The sequence below is a fragment of the Sphaeramia orbicularis genome, chromosome 11 (assembly GCF_902148855.1).
Source record: "Sphaeramia orbicularis chromosome 11, fSphaOr1.1, whole genome shotgun sequence".
Classification (NCBI taxonomy): domain Eukaryota; kingdom Metazoa; phylum Chordata; class Actinopteri; order Kurtiformes; family Apogonidae; genus Sphaeramia; species Sphaeramia orbicularis.
The window spans coordinates 24,510,285-24,532,959 of record NC_043967.1 but is presented as its reverse complement, the minus strand read 5'-3'; the positions used below and the strand labels follow the sequence as shown (position 1 = coordinate 24,532,959).

General features: G+C 37.1%; 1 long non-coding RNA gene across 1 annotated transcript; it reads left to right on the top strand.

Moving 5' to 3' along the window:
* The first annotated feature begins 2,421 nt into the window (after positions 1-2,421).
* Positions 2,422-22,171, top strand: LOC115428504 (uncharacterized). The gene is made up of 3 exons (XR_003936630.1): positions 2,422-2,432; positions 8,676-8,679; positions 21,848-22,171. It is a non-coding gene; the product is annotated as an uncharacterized LOC115428504 (long non-coding RNA).
* The last annotated feature ends 504 nt before the right edge of the window (positions 22,172-22,675 follow it).

Below are 22,675 nucleotides of genomic sequence, written 5' to 3'. Positions count from 1 at the left end.
CTAAAGAAAAGCGACTTTTTCAGTCCAGTCTCTCATTAACTGAACATAAACCCAGTGTTTCCATCCACTGTCATTGATTCAACTCCATGGGTTTTACTGGTGAATCTATGTTGTAGAAGATGACGGTGTTTCCACAGTCACTACTGAATGTCCAAATGGGTCATATCTGATGACCATGAAAAGATGACAAACTGTATTTTACACCAATTATTTACATGTATTAATAGAATTAGTGGATCAACATGGATTACACAGTTTATATCAGCAGATGATTTTGGTAGATGGTGGATGTTTGGGTCTTTATGGATTAAAGTGGAATGTGTACTGTTGTTCTGCTGGTATGATGATTTTTCCAGTCGAGGCATCAATTTTGATGGTTTATTATATAATGCACCACATTTTTACATTTCCTTTTAAAAAAAAAAAAGTGCTACACGTGCATTTTGTAATAACTGTTGCAATATGTAATAAATTCTCACAAAATGCCGCAAAGTATATTACAAAATGCTTTCAAAAATTTTACTATAAAATGCGATGTCATTACATAATGAGGTGTATTGCACCGTTATTACATAATGTGGCACTACAGTGCCCCATGGAACCTAACTTTGTGAATTAAAAAAACAAACAAAGTTTGTAGTTGTTGTAGTTGATGGAGACAAGCAAATAATAATGTCAACTAAAGATGTCAGATGAATGTAGTGATGCAAAAAGTATAACATGCTTTTAAGATGTAGAATGGAAGTAAAAATAATTGAAATGCTCAGTAACATTTCAGGTGCTGTCTTTTATGTGTTTGTATGTTTATTTTTTCCTATGCTTATAAAGTAATGAAAGCTATGAACACAGCTTAGAAGTGGCTGTCAATCAACATACAGTCTCTATATGCCACCATTAATTGCTATTTCATATTTGTTTGAAAATATGTCATTGGAATTCAATATTACTGCTCATTTTGGTTACACTACAAAAATCAAAATCTTACCAAGTGCATTTTTCTCATTTCTAGTCAAAATATCTCATCACACTTTAAAAAAAAAAAAAAAAAAGACATCATCACTTAAAGAGTAACTTTCAGTGAGATATAAGAACTTATTTTTAGACATTACATCTTGAAAATCTTATTTTAAGAAATCTTACCATGAAAATTTTCACTTGTTCCATTGGCAGATTCTGTTTTTTTTGCTTAATTCAAGATTTTCTGGCTTGATTCGAGTAAAAATATCTGCCAATGGAACAAGTGAAAATTGTCTTTCTTGAAATAAGATTTTCAAAATCTATTGTCTAAAAATAAGTTCTTATATCTCACTGAAAAGTTACTCTGTAGGTGATCATGTCTTATTTTAAGTGTGATGAGATATTTTGACTAGAAATGAGAAAAAAACACTTGGTAAGATTTGGATTTTTGCAGTGTATTCATTACTGTTCATTCCATAGTCAAACAGATTTGAGGTCTTTGTCATGGTTTGGTCAACTTAAGTGTACATTATATATGCATTCGTAACAGACTATTATTGGAACATTGTTCGGAAAGAAAATTTGTTTCTGGCATGTCAAAATGTCCCTACAGAAACCTGGGTGTGTGTAGTCGCTTTTCCATTGACCCTCAAATTGCGCAAATATAACTTGCGCATAAAAATTTACCTAATGGAAAAAACGGCAATTTCGCCAAAAGTCTAATTTTTTGATGAAAAGTTTTTGCGCTGGCAAGAGGTGGTTTTTCAGGCATAGCGCAAATGGTATATCATGCAAAACTGCAATGGAAAGACCTTTTTTCTCAACTAGAGTCAGGTTAATTAAAAAAACGGATGTTGACGGATGTTAGAGCAAGCGAAGAAGAAGAAGAAACATGTTGTGGTATTTGTGGACACACCAGGAAATCCGATTATTTTTTAATTTAGTACAAGATAGAGGGATAATATATTATAATAATGAATATATCTGTAAATCAACGCCATATTTATGTTTGTTGCCATGTTTATGGATTGACTTCTTGTGTCATCTTGCGATTCTAAATAAACAAATCATCGCATTAATGATTTAATGGAAAAACCGACATTACGCACTTCTGTTTTTTCGACATTTAGTAAATATCGGTAAAGTTTTGCGCAGATGTCCAATGGAAAAGCGACTTGTGTGTGTGTAACAGTGAATGTGTGAAAGTTCATGTGAGGGCTGGGCTAAGTCTAAAGTCTAAGCTAAAGGGGTTGTATAGGTGCACTGCGGTGGGAGCGATCAGACCGAGACACGAGGGGGATTAACGTCTCACCACCTACCAGGAGAGAGCTTTCAGAGATGAATATCAGCGAAAGAAAGAGGGAGGAGTAGGAGCGCGAGAGACAGAGAGAGAGGAAGTGTAAGGGTAAAAAAGAAGGGAATGTTTAGAGCAAGATAAAGAGGGTATGAAAAAATACTCCCGACAAAATGCACATGTGTTTTACATAAATGAATATGTAATCACACATAATGGGGAGATATATATAAACATGTTCTATGGGGATTTCAGGCTCAGATATAGTACATCAAAGCCTTATTATGATCCTGAATTATCCCTGGGTTGTTTTTTTAACTTCTCCCCCCCACACACACACACACCTCTGCTGCTTTGGCCTGCACCGAAGAAACTATCATCACAGCAAAGATCTATACAGGCTTCTTTTAACACATTCTCATTGTAATGAGGCTTCAGATTCAAATGAAGGGGGGTGGGGGTGGTTTTATGTGAAGTTGCCAGACAGTAATGCATTCAATCAGAGAGGTTTGTGTTAACCTTTAAGAAAATGTGACAGCTGAAAATACTGAGTGGTTTGAAGTGAAAGCCTTGGAGTGAAATGTTGTAATTACTCTGAGTATTTTCAGTCAACCTGTCCTTCACTATCAGCTTTCGCCAGTTACCATCATTACTCTTATCCTTCTCTTGTCTCCAACTCTTGTGATTTTACAATGCTGCTCTTAGAGAATAAGAGGATGTATTATGATTTTGCTGCACAATTTGAGGACTTTGTTCTAATACTTTGTCTCCAGTCTGTAAATCACCCGTTTCTGATTAAGTCATTTTCCTTCTGATATGTCTTTAACCCTTTCACCCCAAATGTGTCTGTGGTGAGCATTCTGAAAGTATGATTTATTTTAAATAATCATAAAAATTCAACTATTTGGTCAAGAGGGAAAAATTTCAAAGCGTGCTGATAGGGTAGACCTTGTTCTTTCCATAGACATCTGAGCATGCTCAGTGCACCCCCCCCACCACCACCACCTGTGGAATGGGGGGTAAAACACAGTGCAGTGAGTGAAACTTACTCGCCATAAAAATAGACGATTTGGTCTTTTTTTTTTTTTTTTACATTGTTTTCTTTGTGGGTTTTTTTTTGTTTGTTTGTTTGTTTTTACTGTTGTTTGCAATGTTGTGGTGATTTTCCTTTATTTATATTTTACCGAGTTATTACCAAGTTTTGACTGTGTAACTGCTTTTTGGAATTCAACCAGGTGTCGAAAAGGAGCTGGACTGATTTAAAAAATTTAAAAAAAAAAAAAAAAAAAAAGAGCCCCAAAACAGCAACTACTGGGCCAAAATTCAAATACATGTTGTTGTTCAGTGTGTTCCAGTTCACAGTTCATGTTCAACATCCTAGACCTCTTATCATTGTACATTCTGAGTGCCTTATTTAGGAAAAACCTGTCAAATTTTAATTCTTCTCTTTGTCATTTTCGGTTATTTCACCCTGTTTTGACCCTAAAATACACAGTAAAACAAAACCACGGAAGATAAGAAACACAAACACATACTCATTGCAGCTTTTATGACACTTCTACTGATGCAAATTCACAGCAGACCAATTCAGTGAGGTAATGTCTCAGGAGTTAAAGGGTTAAAGGTATAATTTGCCACAATCTATTGTAGGGGGAGGAATTTTACCATAAAACTGTGGTGTTGGAAAGCAAAACCACTGAAACTGGTCAATATCTACCCCATACGCTTTACCTTTCTATCAGACAGCCCCTTCCGAGCAGAACTGAAGCTCTGCAGCGATCTTCAAAGCCACTGGCCTCCCCTGACACAGTCATTTTACCTCAGAAACACAAATTGATTGTCTAATTAACCAGTTGACACAATGGTAGATTAAGAACTCCTGCATTTCATGTTTAAAAGAAACTCACTATGTCTGGAGTAACTGAGCTTGTTCAGCTTAGTTTTTAACAAAGTATAAACTATTTGGAATGTTATCATGTTGCATTCCACTGATACATCTCTGTGGGTATATTTTTGGCCCGTTAAAAATAAGATACTGTCTTTTAGTTTAGTGTAGACCAGGATTCAAGATGAAAAGAACTGAAAACTTGGAACTATTTGAAAAGCTTTGGTTTAGTACATGCTGGAAACCTTCCAGTTTGCACTAGTACAACTAGACAAGCCAATTCGTCTAACTAGATGTAATTTGTGGCATCTTAAAATATGAACATGAGGGCAGTTATAGTGGGTTATTTAAAACAGTAACATTTCTTCTTGATGAAACAGTAACAAATGAGAGGGTATTCCTAGATCTCATCAGAATTCACAAGGGAAACAGTAGAAAATAATGCTGTGTTTCTTGGCAACAGGTAGGCAGACCATAAACTGGGTAAAAAAAAAAACACACACACTTTCATAAGCAACTGAAGATTACACACGCTTACAAGCAAGGGAGTAGGTTTGATTCTGACATTGGTGGGGACACAAAAGTGCTCCAAGGCAGCACTCCTGAAAGTTGATGTTTTTTTGCATTTGTGATCATAATTTCATGTCATGTAGAGCTGATCAAACAAGCAAACAATCATAGTCAGCAGTTCTAGCCATTTTGGCACCCTAGGCAAGATATGAATTTGGTGTGTCCCCCTTAAAAAACACATGTATGCACACAAACATACATATGGGGGGGGGGGCACGAAGAGGAGATACATGAAGCATGAGAGGAGATGCACACAGCAGCCAGCCGTAAACCACATAGAAACGTATGTCAAACAGCCAACTAGCAGTAAACCATATAGAAACATAAATCAGATAGAAACATTTATAAACCAGCCAACTAGCAGTAAACCATACAGAAACATATATAAACCACATAGAAACATATATAACCCAGTTCAGCAACAGTAAACCACACACCTTAGCAGATATCTCATATCTTAATCATCTACAGTTCCATTATTAGCCAACTTTGCTTCATTTCAGTTCAGTTAGCTGTTGCTAGCAAGATAAAATGTTTTTTAACATTATAAAATGTTACATAACTCTATAATTAGATTATTTTTCTGCCTCCTCTTTTCTCTGCATCTAAACTCTGCAGCTAAGTGCTGGGAAGACTTTTTCATGGTGATAAACTCTCCAACCTTTACCTGGATGTTTAGTTCTACAACTGTCTGACTATAATTCAGCTCCACTCTGTCTCTGTCACTCACACACACACACACACACACACACACACACACACACACACACACACAGTGAGCACCGGTCTGGGAGAGCTCAACTGAGAAATTACTGGGGGGGGGTTGTTTTGTTTTTTTTTCCTCTGATTTCTTTATTTTTAAGACAATTAATGAACTGGCCGGCCCTGCATGCATGGACCTGCATATGCATATGCACGCATGCACGCAAACAGACACATGTACAAATATAAATATAAATGTAAATGACACCTCTGATATTCAAATCGTGACCCAGGCAGAACAAATGGAAACATGTTGACAACTTACGCTAAGAGGTTGGAGATACGAACTGCCTCCTGTCCAGTCCTGCTGTTTTTTTGTTTTGTTTTTTTCCTGTCCAACTAGCGGGTAACTGTAGCTTTTACAAGTAGATGGAGTAACAGTGGGGATGGCCAATAACATGTACGATAGCAAAACCGCAGAGCCAGTCAGAGATTGATAATTAGATTAGAGGCAGGACTTCTAGTGGAGACCGACTATTAACCCTTTGTGTGCCATAATCTTTGATTAACAACGGTGGTATTGATAGGGACAACACAGTAGGGGTTGGATATTGGTAGGGATGTGTCCCTAGCATCCCATCACAATTTTACGCTGCTGCTTACAAGTCATAGGGCATTTCACATTGGGTATCCGAGTCCATATCTGAGTACGTTGGACTCCAAAGTCAGCTTGATTTTATGAATATGAATGCAAATGTTCCGTGCGTGAGTACCATACCCAAGTCCAGCTGAGAAGGTAGTCCTGGGTATGGGCTGCATGGATTCCAGTATGGTACGTTGCAATGTGAAAGTGATCCATACCCATGACCAGAAGTGACCTAATCACCACTCCGACAATGGAACTCACCTAATTACCATGAGACCATAGACTGCTCTTCTGTTGTCTCCTGAAAAAGCCTCAAATCCACACAGCATAGGTTCACCTCATCAACCAAACCACTTGATGATATATCAGGGACAACGGAGGTCGCACTTCTTCACTTTGCCTCAAACAGGGTGACAGATAGACAAGTACTGCCGCCATGGTTGACAAATGAACAGAATAGTTGCTCGGTTAATGACGTAAGGGTTTGTCTTCTGATTTCCTCGTTTGTTGGATAGCGACAGAATTCCTTCCACACCCCACCTACTGTTTCAGCCCTGTAACACCCACTCGTACTCAGGCACAGGCTGTGGTACGTGCTTGTGAATGCAACATCTGCGGGAAAGGTGTGAACGTATCCAGATACAGTACGGATCTGGATACCCAGTATGAAAACACCCATAGTAACCACCTGGTTTGAGTCAAGCCGAGTAATATAGGGTAGTTCACACTTCTGCAACTTCTCCCTCAACATTCCATTTCAGAGTTTTATCTTGTAGCAAATCTTTCATCTGAACTAGACTTTAGCATTGTTATGGTATTTCCATTTATTTCAATGCCACTGCTACTAATGAAACAAGCACAACCTTAGAGTGAAACAGCCAATCAAGCAGAGTAGTGCATCTCTCTGACTGATCATGTTGGATGGACAGACCAGCGTTGCCAATTATCTTCAATAGAAGGCAGCTAAAGCCTGCTCTAATCTATTTATATATAGACCATTTGCAGCTGGACTTGAAAAACACTGTTCACACCTGATCCCCACGCAACCTGACAGAGGTGTTCAAAGAGGAGTGGGGTAAAATTGCAGCGTCCGTATGTGCTTGGTTGACACCTTTATACAGACTCAGCTAAAGGTGCATCTGTTCAGTCCTGACTTTAAGAGGGTGAATATTTTGATTTGGCACTTATTTGACATTACATATATGTTTTTATTGATTGATGTTACTTTTGGCACATGGTGGTTAGCAGTGTCGCCTCACAGTAAGAACGTTCTTGGCTCTATTCTATTTTTTTTTTTTTTTAATCTTGGTAAGAACCAAATAATTTGCAGTGTAAGTCCTGTCCTGTGATGAACTGGTGACACATCCAGGGTGTACCCAATGGTAGCCGGCACCCCTGTGACCCTGTCAAGGATTAAGCAATTTCAGATAGTGTCTGGGAAATCCCTTGGACAAATTGTCTAAAAAATTCCAAAATTGAAATTCAGCCATCAAACTGTGTACTACACCTCTCCTAAAGGTAAAGAACATGTGTTAAATCTGAAAAGAATTAGGGGAATAGTGTCCGAGAAATCAGTTATCATTATTATTATTATTATTATTATTATTATTATTATTATTAAATATTTGTAAAAAAAAAAAAAAAAAAATCCAAAAATTGAAATTTGGACATCAAACTATACCCTGCACCTTTCCTAGTGGTAAAGAATATGTCTGTTAAATCTGAAAAAATTGGGTGAATAGTCAGAAAATCGGGTGGCCAAAAATCTTGTACGGACGGATGGAATTCTTGGTATATCTCTATACCCCCTGGGGCAGGCGGGGGCATAATTATCAGCCATAATCCTGTTTTTGAAAACACCATGGCACCATATATATAGGTGCTATATATCAGTACTGTCCTCACTTCTACTGTCAACCACCTTCTCTTCTCCTTCACTCTTTTTCCTGTGTGATTCCTCCTGCCTCTCCATCGTTCACTCTCATCATTATAATATCCATGCTCGGCGTGAGAGGGAAACAGGGAGAACATTTAACCAATGACCGCCAGCAATTAGAGTCGCTGACCTGCTGAGTTAGTGTCCAACTCTGCCCTTGACTAGCTCTGACCACACTGTGAACCGTACTGCAAACAAACAGCAGGAGACGGACGAGGGGGCGCTAAGCACTACCTCATATATATAAGTGCCAGTGTGAAGGTGAACGTGGAATAACTGTTTCCTTTTGGTAAAATAAACAGTGTGGACATGCAGTTTTGTGCCTTGCAAATCCAAGACGAAGTGAAGAAACATACTCGAATGTGTACAGACGCTCGGAAAAGTTGCAGAGCCACCAGCATGCATTAGCGAGCCTGACAAAGCTCATTTAGGTTTGCTGGTGATGAAAGGACTGTGCGACCCTGTCCTACTGAGCTTTGTGAAAACGTTGTGACAACGCAGAGTGATCCACTTAGAAGGTGCATAGTGGCCCTCAGGGGGATGGTGGCTTTCTCTGGTGACTCTTCCTGCTATTGTGCATAGATGTGAGAAGTGCACTAAATGCTCCAGCCATGTCTATTCATGTCCCATGGTATGCTTGGAGGGCAGCATTTGCACTAAGAAAACTAGTAGTTAGTAGCAACAGTCAGGTTTTGAAAGGTGGCACTGTTTATTGCTTATATGTGTGTGTATATGTGTGCGTGTGTGAGTAGAAATCCTTGGACTAAGTCTGTTTTTTTTCTTTGGAGGTAAGCAAGAGAAAAAAAAAAAAAAAACACTCCTCCAGTGAATTACAAAAGCATTATTTTGTCTTTATTTTTCCTTTAACATGTACCTTGACCCTTTCTCTTTTCATTCATTCTTTCTCTTTCCTCATTCCTTTTTCATTGTTTCCTTTACATGTACAAGTACAAATAACCCAATGTGAAAAATCCTGCATTCAAAACCTCATTGAAGTTGTGGGAGCTAAAATCAAAGAATGTCAACTGATGTAAAAGGTCGGTACTTATATAGTGCTTTTCCACACATTAATGGTGCTTAAAGCGCTTTACAAAGCCTCACATTCACCCATTCACACACACCAGCTGCCAGATCTTACTGGGAGCAGTTTAGAGTTCAGTGTCTTGCCCAAGGACACTTCAACATGTGGACAGTTGGAGGCAGGATTCGAACTGCCAACCCTTCGGTCACTGGACAACCCACTCTACCAACTGAAACACTGTGGTAAGCTGCAAATAAATAGTCTGTATGGGAAAAATAAAGTTTTCTGAATCTGAAGTCATGGAAAATATAGATGCTTCTGCAGCTTTCTCCGCTTGGTCCGATTAAAAGCACAAAATATAATGATAGATGTTGTTTCATGCCAAGTGAAATGCAAAGTGGCTTCACTTTTCCAAACTTTTCTGTTGACAAATGGAGTATAAAAGAGCAGTAGAGAAAGAATCTTATCAGCAATTGGTAATTACAGCTGTCAATCAAATATTTAACCCTCCTACTATTCTGAAAATGCCTGTGATTAAATATTATGTTGGTGTTACAAAGATTGAAAACAGAGGCAAGACATACAGTCACGGAAAAATTATTAGACCACCTCTTGTTTTCTTCAATTTCTTGTTCATTTTAATGCCTGGTACAACTAAAGGTACATTTGTTTAGACAAATATAATGATAACAACAAAAAAATGTCATAAGAGTTTAATTTTAGAGCTCATATCTAGCAATTTCCATGGTTTTCGTGATAATAACCAAAATCACTTCAGTTCTTACATCAGTGTCTGTGGCGTTGTACTGACAAAAACAGTGCTTTTAGGCATTCCATGTTTTCTTTTCTGTCTGTTTTAGTCACATGATACACACAGGAGTTAGTACTTGATTGCATAACCATTGTTTTTAATGACTTTTAATGGTCTAATAATTTTTTTCCACGACTGTAGATGCATAAGTCTCATGCCATTTCAGACATTTCGAATTAAAATGCACTTCCACCTCATAGCTAAAAGGTTCCATGTTTGATTCCCTGTCGGTCTGGAGCATTTCTGACATCTTGTTTCTGCCATACGGGTTTCCTCTCGGTGCTCTGAATCCCCCGTCATTAAAAACAGATAAGGGTTAATTCTCCTGTCAGTGCCCTTGACCAAGGAACTGATGAAGATCTGGAGTTGGTCCCCAAGCACCCTCGATATCAGCTGTCACTGCTCCTCATGTGGTACATGCTAATGCTAATGCTAGGAGCTGTGTGTGTGTATTAGGATGGATAAAATACAGAGACCAAATTTCCCTACAGGGATTAACAAGCCTAGAAAAATAAATAAATAAATAGAAACACTGCTGCTTTAGGTAAAATCATATTCATCAGTAAAGTGTAGTTTAAGTATTAAAATTCAAAGTAGTGGCTGCAGTAAAATGTTTTTTATGAGTGTTTTACAATTATGTACAGAGGTTGAAGAGGGCCTGAACAATGTAAAACTGGATCCTCACTGCAAAAATCTAAATCTTATCTTGTTCCATTGGCAGAAAAAAAATCTGCCAATGGAACAAGTGAAAATTATCTTGGTAATATTTCTTGAAATAAGATTTTCAAGATCTATTGTCTAAAATAAAGTTCTTATATCTCACAAGTTACTCTTTAGGTGATTATGTCTTATTTCAAGTGTGATGACATATTTTGATTAGAAATGAGAAAAATACATTTGGTAAGATTTTAATTGTTACAGTGCTGTCACCTTGAGTGGATGATCATTTACAGTTTAGCAGTTTTATACTCATGTTACTGTAAGGTTTGCTTTGCCTCCATCTTCCCTCTATTGTTACAGTGGACGTCATTGTTTACCAGTGGCAGCTGCTTGTCTTTCAGAGAGAGGAAGATCATTGTCGGCCAAGGTTATAATCGTTAACGAAAATGAACGAAATGACGAAAACTAAAATTGAAAAAACATTTTCGTTAACTGAAATTAATAAAAAAAGATAATTAAAAAAAAAGATAACTAACTGAAACTGTATTGTGAGCTTACAAAACTTACTAAAACATATAAAAATTATGGATAAAATTCCCTTCGTTTTCATCTTTGTCAATGTCAGATTGATATCAAATTGATTTATTTTGCTCCAACAATTTTAGCTAGCAGCACCATACGACACTTCACAGTACATCATATCTGGTCATTTGTGGTTTCCAGTCGTCTTCTGGTCCCCACTCTACCTGGAACATACAGACTAAAGCTGGGACAAAGCAGCACAGTCCTGTCTGGGATTTACTTTAGTGATACATGGGGTTGTTTTTTTTTTTTTTTTTTTTTGCTCACTGTACAGGGGTTGGACAAAATAATGGAAACACCTTCACCTCAAGATGATAATGCCCCAATCCATACAGCTAGAATTGTTAAAGAATGGCATGAGGAACATTCTAATGAAGCTGAGCATCTCGTATGGCCGGCACAGTCCCCAGACCTCAACATTATTGAGCATTTATGGTCAGTCTTAGAGATTCAAGTAAGACGTCGATTTCCACCGCCATCGTCTCTAAAAGAGTTGGAGGGTATTCTAACTGAAGAATGGCTTAAAATTCCTTTGGAAACAATTCACAAGTTGTATGAATCAATACCTTGGAGAATTGAGGCTGTCATTGCCGCAAAAGGTGGATCTACACCATATTAAATTATATTTTGTTGATTTTTTTAAGGTGTTTCCATTATTTTGTCCAACCCCTGTATGTGTGTTCGTGACAGAGACAGAGTGGAGCTAAATGACAGCATCAGACAGGTGTAAGCATCCAGGTAAAGACTGGAGCGTTTATCACCATGAAAAGGCCTTCCAAGCCCTTAACTGCACAGTTTAGAAGAGGAGAAAAGAGGAGGATGAAAACTAATTCAGTTACAGAGGTATGGAACCTGTGATAATGTTAAAAAAACGTTTGATGTTACTAGCTACGGCTAGCTGAATTAAAATGAAGCAAAGTTGGCTAATAATGGAACTGTAGATGATTAAGATATGACATATCTGCTAAGGTGTGGTTTACTGCTGCTGAACTGGGTTATATATGTTTATAAGTGGTTTATATATGTTTCTATATGGTTTCTATATGTTTGTATGCGGTTTACTGCTGGTTAGCTGGTTTATATATGTTTGTATGCAGTTTATTGGTGGTTAGCTGGTTTATGTATGTTTGTATGTGGTTCACTGCTGGCATTTATCCAATTACCGTCCAGTTTTGAGGCAATGAAAAAAACTGTTCCACTCAGTCCCATTGAAGTGCATGGACGCCGGGTGTCTATGGGCAAATGCATTGACTATAGATCATATGAGAAAACAGCGCAACAGGAATGTATGAGAAGTGAACAACATCGAGTCCGTTGATTTGTGATAAAGCTGATTCTGAATGAACTCGTCTTTGAGATGAACGTGTTCTAACACATTTGTAGTCAATGAAATGTCAACACAACCGTACATATTTGACCATTTAATTTTTATAATTTTAGGGGAAGCTGAGCTTGCAGTCTTTGAGAAATTGCCTTTGTTGTTTACAGCTTCAATTAGAAGGTGAAGCAGAAAAGACAGAAAAAGACAGAAAGGAAAACAAAACAAAAGCTATGTGAGTGAATTGCAGCAACTGCCATCACATCAACTGTTGCCTTCTCTTTAAGTTTGATGTCAGCCGATAACGGTTACGTTCAGTTGATGTGCAGCCTGCGGTGCATCTCTGGGTCTTTCTGTGTCTCACTTCCAGGACTTTGTTCTGTGACTTTGTGCTTGACAACAGTTGGAGTGAAACATAACAATTTATTACATTTGATAAACGCCTACAGGCAATAGTATTTTTAAACTGTAGCATGGAAAAGATAACCGCCTTGAACATGTGTTCATACGAGTGTTCATGAATTGAAACTCACTGTCTTTGGAGACAAGTCCAGACAGGATATACAGGTTTGATGGGACTTGTAGGCATACATAATTTACAACAGAACACTGATTATGTCATCTCTGACTCTAGTTTAGTCACAATACTTGACAACCACAAAACTGAAAATAATACATTGCATTAGAAAAAATGTCCCTCTAAAAACAAGTAAAAAAAAATAATAATACAAGATATTTTTGCTTAATTCAAGTAAAAAAATCTGCCAAAGGAACAAGTGAAAATTATCTTGGTAAGATTTCTTGAAATAAGATTTTCAAGATCTATTGTCTAAAAATAAGTTCTTATATCTCACTGAAAAATTAGTCTTTAGGTGATTAAGTCTTATTATCAGTGTGATGAGATATTTTAAATAGAAATGAGAAAAATGAGTAAGTTAGTTAGTAAGATTTAGATTTTTTCCAGTGTGACAATGACTATTGATTAAAGATTATTGTATTATTATTATTATTATTATTATTATTATTAATAATAATAATAATAATAATAATAATAATAATAATAATAATATGTTTATAAAGTGGGCATATCAAGCAATACACATGTCTCAGGAAACAGTAACAATGAAGTGCTCAGCCAGGCTAGAGGGTAAATATTTTACATCTCAAAATAAAAGATAATCTGCTGTAGTTAGCTTTTATGGGCAGAGGCTGCTGATATAGAAATAATATTAATACAGTTATCTATAGTTTGTTTGTTGGAGTATACTTACATTTTTCTTTAAGGGGATGCTGGATCTTAAGGCAGTAAAAAAAAAAAAAAAAAAAAAAAAAAGAAAAAAAAAAAAAAAAAAAAAAAAAAAAAAAAAAAAAATATATATATATATATATATATATATATATATATATATATATATATATTTTAATCCACATCCAGTCTCAGCAAGGATTAAGACAGACCCAGTGGAGTTTTGGGACCCTTTGTGGAATTTTTGCTTAAGACCCTTAGGACTCTATTAAGTGAGTCATTTTCCCCCACTGTACCACTACACTGAACCTGAAGGACCCCCACATGTCAAATCTCATTATATCCTTTGAATTTACATGTATATGGTGTTTTTGGATGAATATTACTGCTGCATTTATGAGTGTATTGCATTTTGTAGCTGTACATGTAAAGAAAGAAAGAAAGAAAGTCAAACTTTTTGAACTATTACGATCCAAATACACAAATAAATGTACCAAAGACTAATAAAAGTCGGTTTATAAAAATATGACCCCTTTAACTGATCATGTACATGTTCATTAAAGCTCAGAGTAAATTCAAAGGTTATTGTAGCAAAACAGAGAAAATGTAATAAAGCATGACATTTTCAACCAAATACATCATTAATTCTACAAAAAAAAAACAAAAAAAAAAAACCCCAAACATCTACAACCACTGTCATTTGTCTACATGGGTTTTATTGGTGAACCAGTGTTACAGAGGATGATGGATGGATGCATCTGAAAAGCACATCTCAGACACCTGCATTTTACCTGAATTATTTCACTGTATTGATAAGATTAATGGAACCAAAGTTAGAAAACCTTTTAGATCAGTAGATGTTTTTGGGTCTTTAACCACAGACATCAAATGCTAGCCTACATTCTACTTTATGTTATGTCTTACATGGCGTTCCCTTTGCCTCTTTCTTCCAGAGGACAGAGGAGTGAGATGTGTTCATCAAGGTTTCTGTGCGACACTTGTTGTTTTGCCAGGAGGCACAGTGGTCACAGGGGGTGCAGGGGCACAGATGGCAGCACAGGTGTGGAGATGCCACCACATCAAGCACAGTCACCATCCCCATCTAAACACATTCTACCGTGTGTCTACTTCCATACACCTTTAGTTCAGGTGTCTAGCAAGAAATGACTTTAAAATCCTCACTCTCCCTGTGTGTCAGTCTTTTCTTCCCTACATCTGTCAGGAAGCTGAGCTGTCAGAAAGTGCTGTTGTGTTAATAATTAAACCTAAAGTGGAGTGAGAGTGGCCGTAGCACTGACACATGAAACATTGATATCGTCTTTTATTGTAACATGTAACAATCCCCTCTGTCCTGTTTTACTTTCACGTCGGCACACTGCGTGACAGCTTTCCGAGAGCTGAGATTTTTCTTTTTTTTTTTTTTCTCGAGGTTTCCGCTTTTGCAGCATCACACTTGTTTGTCATTTGAACTGGCAACCATGGTGGAATAAACAAAACAAGACAGCATGAATGATACTCGGAAAAGTTAAAATGGGTGTTTGGAAAGTGACAACTCTGCAGCTTGACACCTAAATATTTTTGCATTCTTCTAGAGCAGTGGTTCGCAACCTTTTTTTAACAAACGCCGATTTATGCCATCATGAGCCTCCTGCTGCCCTCGCCCCCCTGAAAAAAAATATGCAACCGTGGGGGGGAAATGGTCTGAGGGAGCTTATATATGTTGTATAGGGGGCAGGACTGATGTTTTCCAGAACTTCTTTATGTTGTCTTCTGTTATTCACAATTACCCTACATGATATTCAAGCAAAGTTTATATTCCATACAACCGAACTTCTGTCAGTCATTATTCTCTAAAATATTGTGGACCACATTTTTGGAATAATTTACCATAATCTATCATAAAAACCTGAACTTCAATCAACATCTTCTTTATTATTATTTGAAAAGCATCTGAAAAGGACACTAATTCATGAAAAAGTGTAAGGCTGCATATCATCTGATTTGTATTTGATGATTTGTATTTTTTATTGTTTTTACTTTAGTTTATTATTTCAGTTACATTGTATTTTTAATTCTTTTTTTTTTTTTTTTTTTCCCCTGTGTATTGTTTATTTCCGGGAAGGTATTCACATAAGCCTTTTTTGGCTTTTATCCTCTCCTGCAAAATGATGTTACTTTTTTGAATGTAGTTGTTGTTTTTAATTTTTCTCTTGCTGTTTTATGATGTGCAAATAAATATAATAAAATTTAAAAAAAATAAAATGTTACCACCAAACACTGGGGAGGGGGCGTAGCTCAACAAGTGAGGGCATGGAAATTCGCCAATTGACCTAACATGCTGCTTGATCTTAATACTTATATAGACTAACATCCCCCATTTAGGTCTCAGCGCGCCCCCCCCCCCCCAGGCTTTCTTGTTCCAAACGCCCCCTGACAGTGTCCCAATGCCCCTGATGAGAAACACTGTTGCAGGGGTACAAGTGTCTTTTGAAACAGGAAATGATATTCCACATCTTTTTTTTTTGTTTTTTTTTTTGTCAAGGGTGTCTTTTTAAAAACTTTCTTTGATATATCCTTTGTTCCTTTCCTTCACAGACCTTCTAGTTGTGCCTATAGAACCTGCATGTAAGTTTTATTAAACATATTTTTGACCCTTTAGCGAGGTAATGAGCAAAACGAGCCCTGTACAGTAATGTGTGTGTACTGATAGCAGCATTTATTAACCACTGTACTGGATTAATTACCTAAAAGAGTGCTCTTCATGCTGAATTCCTAAGAGAACAGGGTGATTTGGTTCATAATGAGGCTCGCTCATTACAATGACAAGTCCTCACGGCTCATCAGCCTGACTTTGAGAAGGCAAAGTCGAGCGCAGAGTATGCAGCAATAATTCAAGCTTCTATCAATATCAAATTAACAATAAAAGCACACTGACAACTACAAATCTTAAAAGTTTCTATACTTGGTGGCAGCAAAAAATTAAATACTAATTCACTCGACACAGTCTGAGTTTAGTGTAATCAGATTATAGTAGAGGCAATTTTAATAGAAACTTACCAATTCAGTATTAATATTTAACTAAATAAAGGCCACTGATGTATCTTTTTACCACATAATAATACAATCATATTAATTAAAGTAATTTTGGAGTTACTCCTGAGGGGGAAAAAAAAATTGATTATGTATTTTCCAAATATCTGCAGCATTCAACATCATTATTAAACTTTTTTATTTATCAGGTTTCTGGAAACATGCTGCTTGGTTTATTTAATCAGAATCAGAAGACTTTAATGATCCCTGGGCAAAATTGGGTTTGTTACAGTTGCTCCAGTGAAGATCAGAAATACAAAATATCTGCATGCAAAGAATGACAATAAATTAGAATAGAGATGAAAGTGTGATGAAAGTAAAAATAGAAAACAAATGGTTGTGACTGTTATCATATTGGGTATCTGAGGCTAAAAGTGGTGATATTTGGACAAAGGTGTGAAGCTGAGGAGGCACAAGGGGTGATGGGTTTACTAAAGATAAAAGCTAGTGTAGAGGCAAATCTTAGTGTTCTTTTTGGTTTCTTAAATTTTGCTTTTACCTCTTCTAAAATAAATAGATGTCAAAGAATGTTTTTACATGGAGGGGGGTGAACATGACAAATTCATGGGGCCCAGCATTTCCAGGGGGCCCAGTGGATAGAGGTTAGAAGTTGTGATAATTTTGTGTCAGCTCCGCAGTAGAAGACAGGCATAGAAGCCGGGAGTCGGACATTTAAAGTTAAGTTTTACTTTCATTTTCACACCTGTTGCGGTTGTTACAGTACTTATGAAGCGCACCCCTATACCTCCAGTTGTTACAGTATGTTCACACAGCCCCACCCCACTCCGATGACAGATTTACAGATAATTTCTTTACTGAAGGGTCCATAACGTTTACCTTCCATGGGGTCCACAGTTGGTAGCGGCGCCCCACAGTATTGTTGTAACTTGTTAAGCCTCTTAGCTTATGTAAGAACAGTGGCCAGTTCAGTTTTGGTTATTTTGTTGTTTAGAGGCAGGAGCTGTTTATTATATAAAACCATTAACTGCATTGTGTGTTTGTTTTGCTTTTATATAAACGTTAAAAAAAAAAAAAAAAGATTCATGGAAGTTTATTAAATGAAATTAGATATTACAGAGAGAAAAAAGATCTATCTTTGTATACAATAATAGAAATCTATGCATATATGTATATATCTATGCATATTTTTATTTCATTTTGTTTCAAGTATTTTGTTGAAACTATTCAACCCCATTATATAATAAAACATACATTATGCTCACTAATGTTTTCAACCATGGATGAGGAACTGTCCACAATTAATTACATTCTGTGTCTGTTTAAGAGGTAATGTGTGAAAAAATCAATTAATTAATGAATTAATGGTGAAAAGAAATTGTTGAGTGATTTCTTCAGCCTGCTTTTACTAACTTAAAAGTGGGATTACATGACAGAATGAATGCACTGATTATGTTTACAACAAAACATAAGGCAAATGGTATTACATTTATAACGTTACCACATTTGCAATTTAGAATTGTTGATTATGTGATCTATTTGAAGTTGTGGCACAGAGGCACCACACTGACTCATGTTGTATATCAGGGAAAAATTAATAGAGACACACCTTACATTTCTAATTTCAATCCTCACGGGTGTGAAGTTACAAAGACGCTCATGACGATACCCTTGGCAAGAAATAACACACTGTTTACTGTACTGATATGCACATTCTGGTGTGTTGAATACTTTGCCTAATGACAAATAGCTGTCTGTGAATCGCTTCCTGGAAGAAAAAAAAAGACTCATATTATGAGTTCATGAAAATAGATTGAAAGTAAGGCTGAGAAAGGATGCAATATAACCACTGAGCCAAGTTCCCAGGCTGAAAGAATAAAGGAGAAATATCCACCCAATGGCCCTAATGCATAAAAGCACCTGTTGCAGAGCGCCATTCCCAACTTGAAGCCATTTATAACAAACAGAGACCTGTAAAACTGTCCCTCCACCTTCATCAAAAATGGATTAGCTGTGGCTATAGGCACTGAACACCTACAGAGAAGATTATGCTTTGTGGCTCATGCAATGTTAAGAAGATATCCTCTTTCCTACTTCGTTAGTCCAATCCTAGCCTCCACCAGAGAGTCTGTTTTTTTTTATCTTTGTACCTCAATCTTTCTAACTCCTTTTCTTTCCCCCATCTCTGATCCATTTCTCTCTGTCACGCCTTTGCTCTTTGTAAATCTTTCTGAGTATACCCTACATAGCGCCAAGTTATGTCTGTATGTGTACAGAAGCTTTAGAGTTTTGTCACATAGCAACCACAGTAGACCTTTTCATGCAGTTCTCCGTGCTGTGTGAAAGTAGCAGTTTTATTTCCAACAACCAGACAGAAAAACAGATACCTAATAAAGTCTTGCTGCAGTGTGGGTGTAGGTCAGGAAAGTAATATTAAGTAAAACTGCAGTCCAGGGATTTGTTGTTAAAGGAAACATAGGTATGTTTCTTCTCTATAGACATATTCCTTCACCACATATGGAAAATTTAGCTAGGATTTTTCATCTCCTAGTCTACCCTTTGCTAAGGCCCTCCTTGAAACAACTGTTACATAATCCTATATTAGTAACTGTTACTCAGCATGGTGGATCTGTCAGGTTTACAGAACAACTGAACTGCCAAGGTGAAGAGATATTATTACTGTGGCCCAGAGAGGCAATAGCCCAAAAGATTATCTACTGTCCAAAAAAAAAAAAGGAGATTGTGATATATTTAAAAAGAAGTATCTGAAAAATAAATGTACCACTTAAATAAAAATACACCAGCATAAAAAAAAAAAAAAAAAAACATCTCCTAAAAAAAGCTTCCTGTGGAGCTCCATTATCATGGCATCGCCAATTATTGCATTTAGACCCCCTCTCAACTCAACCCAACAATTTTTAAGGCCTTCAGCTAATATGGCTAATGCTAAGGAAGTAACCCACCGGAAGTGGAGGTCTGTGCACTAAAAATAAAGTTATTCTAAAAAAATGTACATTAATATGATTTGCAAAGCGATTAAATGGCTAATTAAGGTTCCTGTGTCTGCTTAAGGTTAGGTCTGGGTGTTAAATGGTTAGGGTATGGTTGGGGTTAGTTTTCATTGATATATGGCCCTTGTGTGCACTGTGTGAAGGTTTGTTGCTACGCTAATGCTAAAGCAAAAAGTTGACTGCAACTTTGTGAACTACCAGTGTGAGTAAGCAATTGTGTGATTACGGAGTTGAATTGTTCAGCTGCCTGGCATTTAATATTATTTTGATGAATATTAACTACAAGAAGTTTTAAAATTATTTTATTTTGAGAGGAGGAGAAGTGGAGCTTCCTATGGAGCTCCACTGTCATGGTATCGCCCATTTAAACGATTAAATAAGGTTCCCGTGTCTGCTTAAGGTTGAGGTCCACCATGGCGCACATAAAATTATCCTTCTTTGCACAACTGTTCACTGCAGAAAACGTAAAACATCTTCCACAAAATAGACAGTTGTCCTTCTTGAGCTAGTGTTAGTTAGCCGTTTGGGTGGAAGTGACCGAAGGGTCAGTGGTTTGAATCCTGGCTCCGACTGTCCATATGTCTAAGTGCCCTTTGGCAAGACACTGAACCCAGTAGGGCCAGGCAATGCCTTGCATGGCAGCAGCTGCCTACTGGTGTGTGTGTGTGTGTGTGTGTGTGTGTGTGTGTGTGTGTGTGTGTGTGTGTGTGTGTGTGTGTGTGAATGGGTGAATGTGAGGCTTTGTAAACCACTTTGGGCACCATGAAGATGCATAAAATGCGCTATATAAGTGCAGTCCATTCTTTTATGTTATGTATATTTTTTGTTCAGCTTCAAATGATACACAATCACCTACCTTAAACTTAACACATATACATAATGCTCTCCTAGTACTCCAAGTATATAACAAACCAAAGTAACTGAACACTTTCAGGTTCAAGTTTACTTGTGGTTCCTGGAGTTTCTAAAACTAGACATGGAGGTAGAACCTTCACTTACCAAGGTCGTCTCATGTATAATCCATGGACAGACAGACACTCTCTATCTTTAAGACTAGATTTAAAACCTTAAATTTTGACAAAGCATACATCCCTTAGTTGCATATTCACAGTCCTAGGTTACTGTAGGACACTGATTATTGAACACCTTCTGTTAGTTTTCAAAGTTCAACTGGACTGAACAGAACCAGTCCAGGTGAATTTTGAAAACTACCAGACAGAAGGATGACCTAGACAAATTATAACTTACACAGACACATACTGAACACATCTCCTCCTCCTCCTCCTCTTCCTCCTCCTCCTCCTCCTCCCTCTATCTTTCTCCATGTATTATCCCTTTGTAGGCCACTGTCACAAATTTGTGTACTATATTACATTAATATTGTACAAGTCATGGATCACTTTCAAAGCCTAGTTTCAGTAATGGTTTTGTTATTTTCATGACATTCTACTGACGATATTTTGATAATTTTATTTAGTTTGGACTATTGACTGGAGGAACTGATCAACATCTGCGTAATTAAAACAATTATGCTCAATATCACTACTAATTTAGATCATAACTATTGTAAGTGTTATTTTCAGATTGACAATCTGCACTTAATTCTGAATATTCTTGAATCTGCTTGAAAGTAAGAACATACATATTGTGTGCGTGTGTGTGTGTGTGTGTGCGTGTGTGTGTGTGTATGTGTGTATACGCGCGCACGCACACACACACACACACACACACACATATATATAAATTTAGGCAGTAAGGGGCTATACTATTCCTTTCTGGACTCCACCCTCCGGTGTTGCCCAGTGTGTGCGTTGCTTGTGTAATTCTGTTTGTTGTTCTTTCTCTACACTGTCCTTTTCTCTTTCCTCTGTCCACTAACCCCAGCCGGTTGAGACAGATGGCTGCCTACCCAGAGCCCAGTTCTGTCAGAGGTTTTTCCTTCTGTACAAGAAGTTTGTTTGTTTTTTTTTCCTTCTGTCACATTGGACATCGCTCATTGAGGATTTGTTGAATTTCCTCGCTAAAATCTTTTTATGGTCTTGATCTGAATTTGTGAAATGCCTTGAGATAATCATGTATTTTAATTGGTGCTTTGTAAATGCAAGTAAATTAACTGACTTTGAATAGCTAACAACTGTTTATGATCTGAGCTAATGTTAGTTACAGTTGTGCTCATAAGTTTACATACCCTAGCAGAATTTATGATTCTTTGATTTCGTTTTTCAGAGAATATGAATGATCATACAAAAACCTTTCTTTCAATCGTGGCCAGGGGTTGGGTGAAGCCATTTTATTATCAAACAAATGTGTTTGCTTTTTTTAAATTATACTGACAACAGAAACTATCCCAATGACCCTGATCCAAAGTTTACATACCCTCGTTCTTAACCCTCTGTTTTGGCCCCTTTAACATCAATGACAGCTTGAAGTCTTTTATGGTAGTTGTGGATGAGGCACTTAATTTTCTCAGATAGTAAAGCTGCCCATTCTTGGCAAAACACCTTCGGTTTCTTTTAGATTTTGGGTTTTCTTGCATGAACTGCATGTTTGAGACCTCCGCAAAGTGGCTCAATGATATTGAGGTCAGGAGACTGAGATGGCCACTCCTTGACTTTCACTTTTTTCTGCTGTAGTCAGTGACAGGTTGACTTGGCCTTGTGTTTTAAGTCACTGTCATGTTGGAACATCCAAGACCGTCCCATGCGTATTTTGTCAGGATATGTAAACTTATGAGCACAACTGTAACATCTTACCTTAGAGGTTTTGTTCATCAAAAGAATTAGCCTAGCTTCGGGGAGTCCAAACAAGTTACATCTGAAAGTCACCTTAGACTGAAGTTTGACTCTTAACCTGATCAGACATGACCAATTGTACATAGACACACTAAAATACCAGGGCTAAACTCAAGAACAATGACTACTTCACAGCATGAGCACTGAGTGGTTCAGATGGATGGATGGATGGATGATCCTACTAAGTTATTTGACG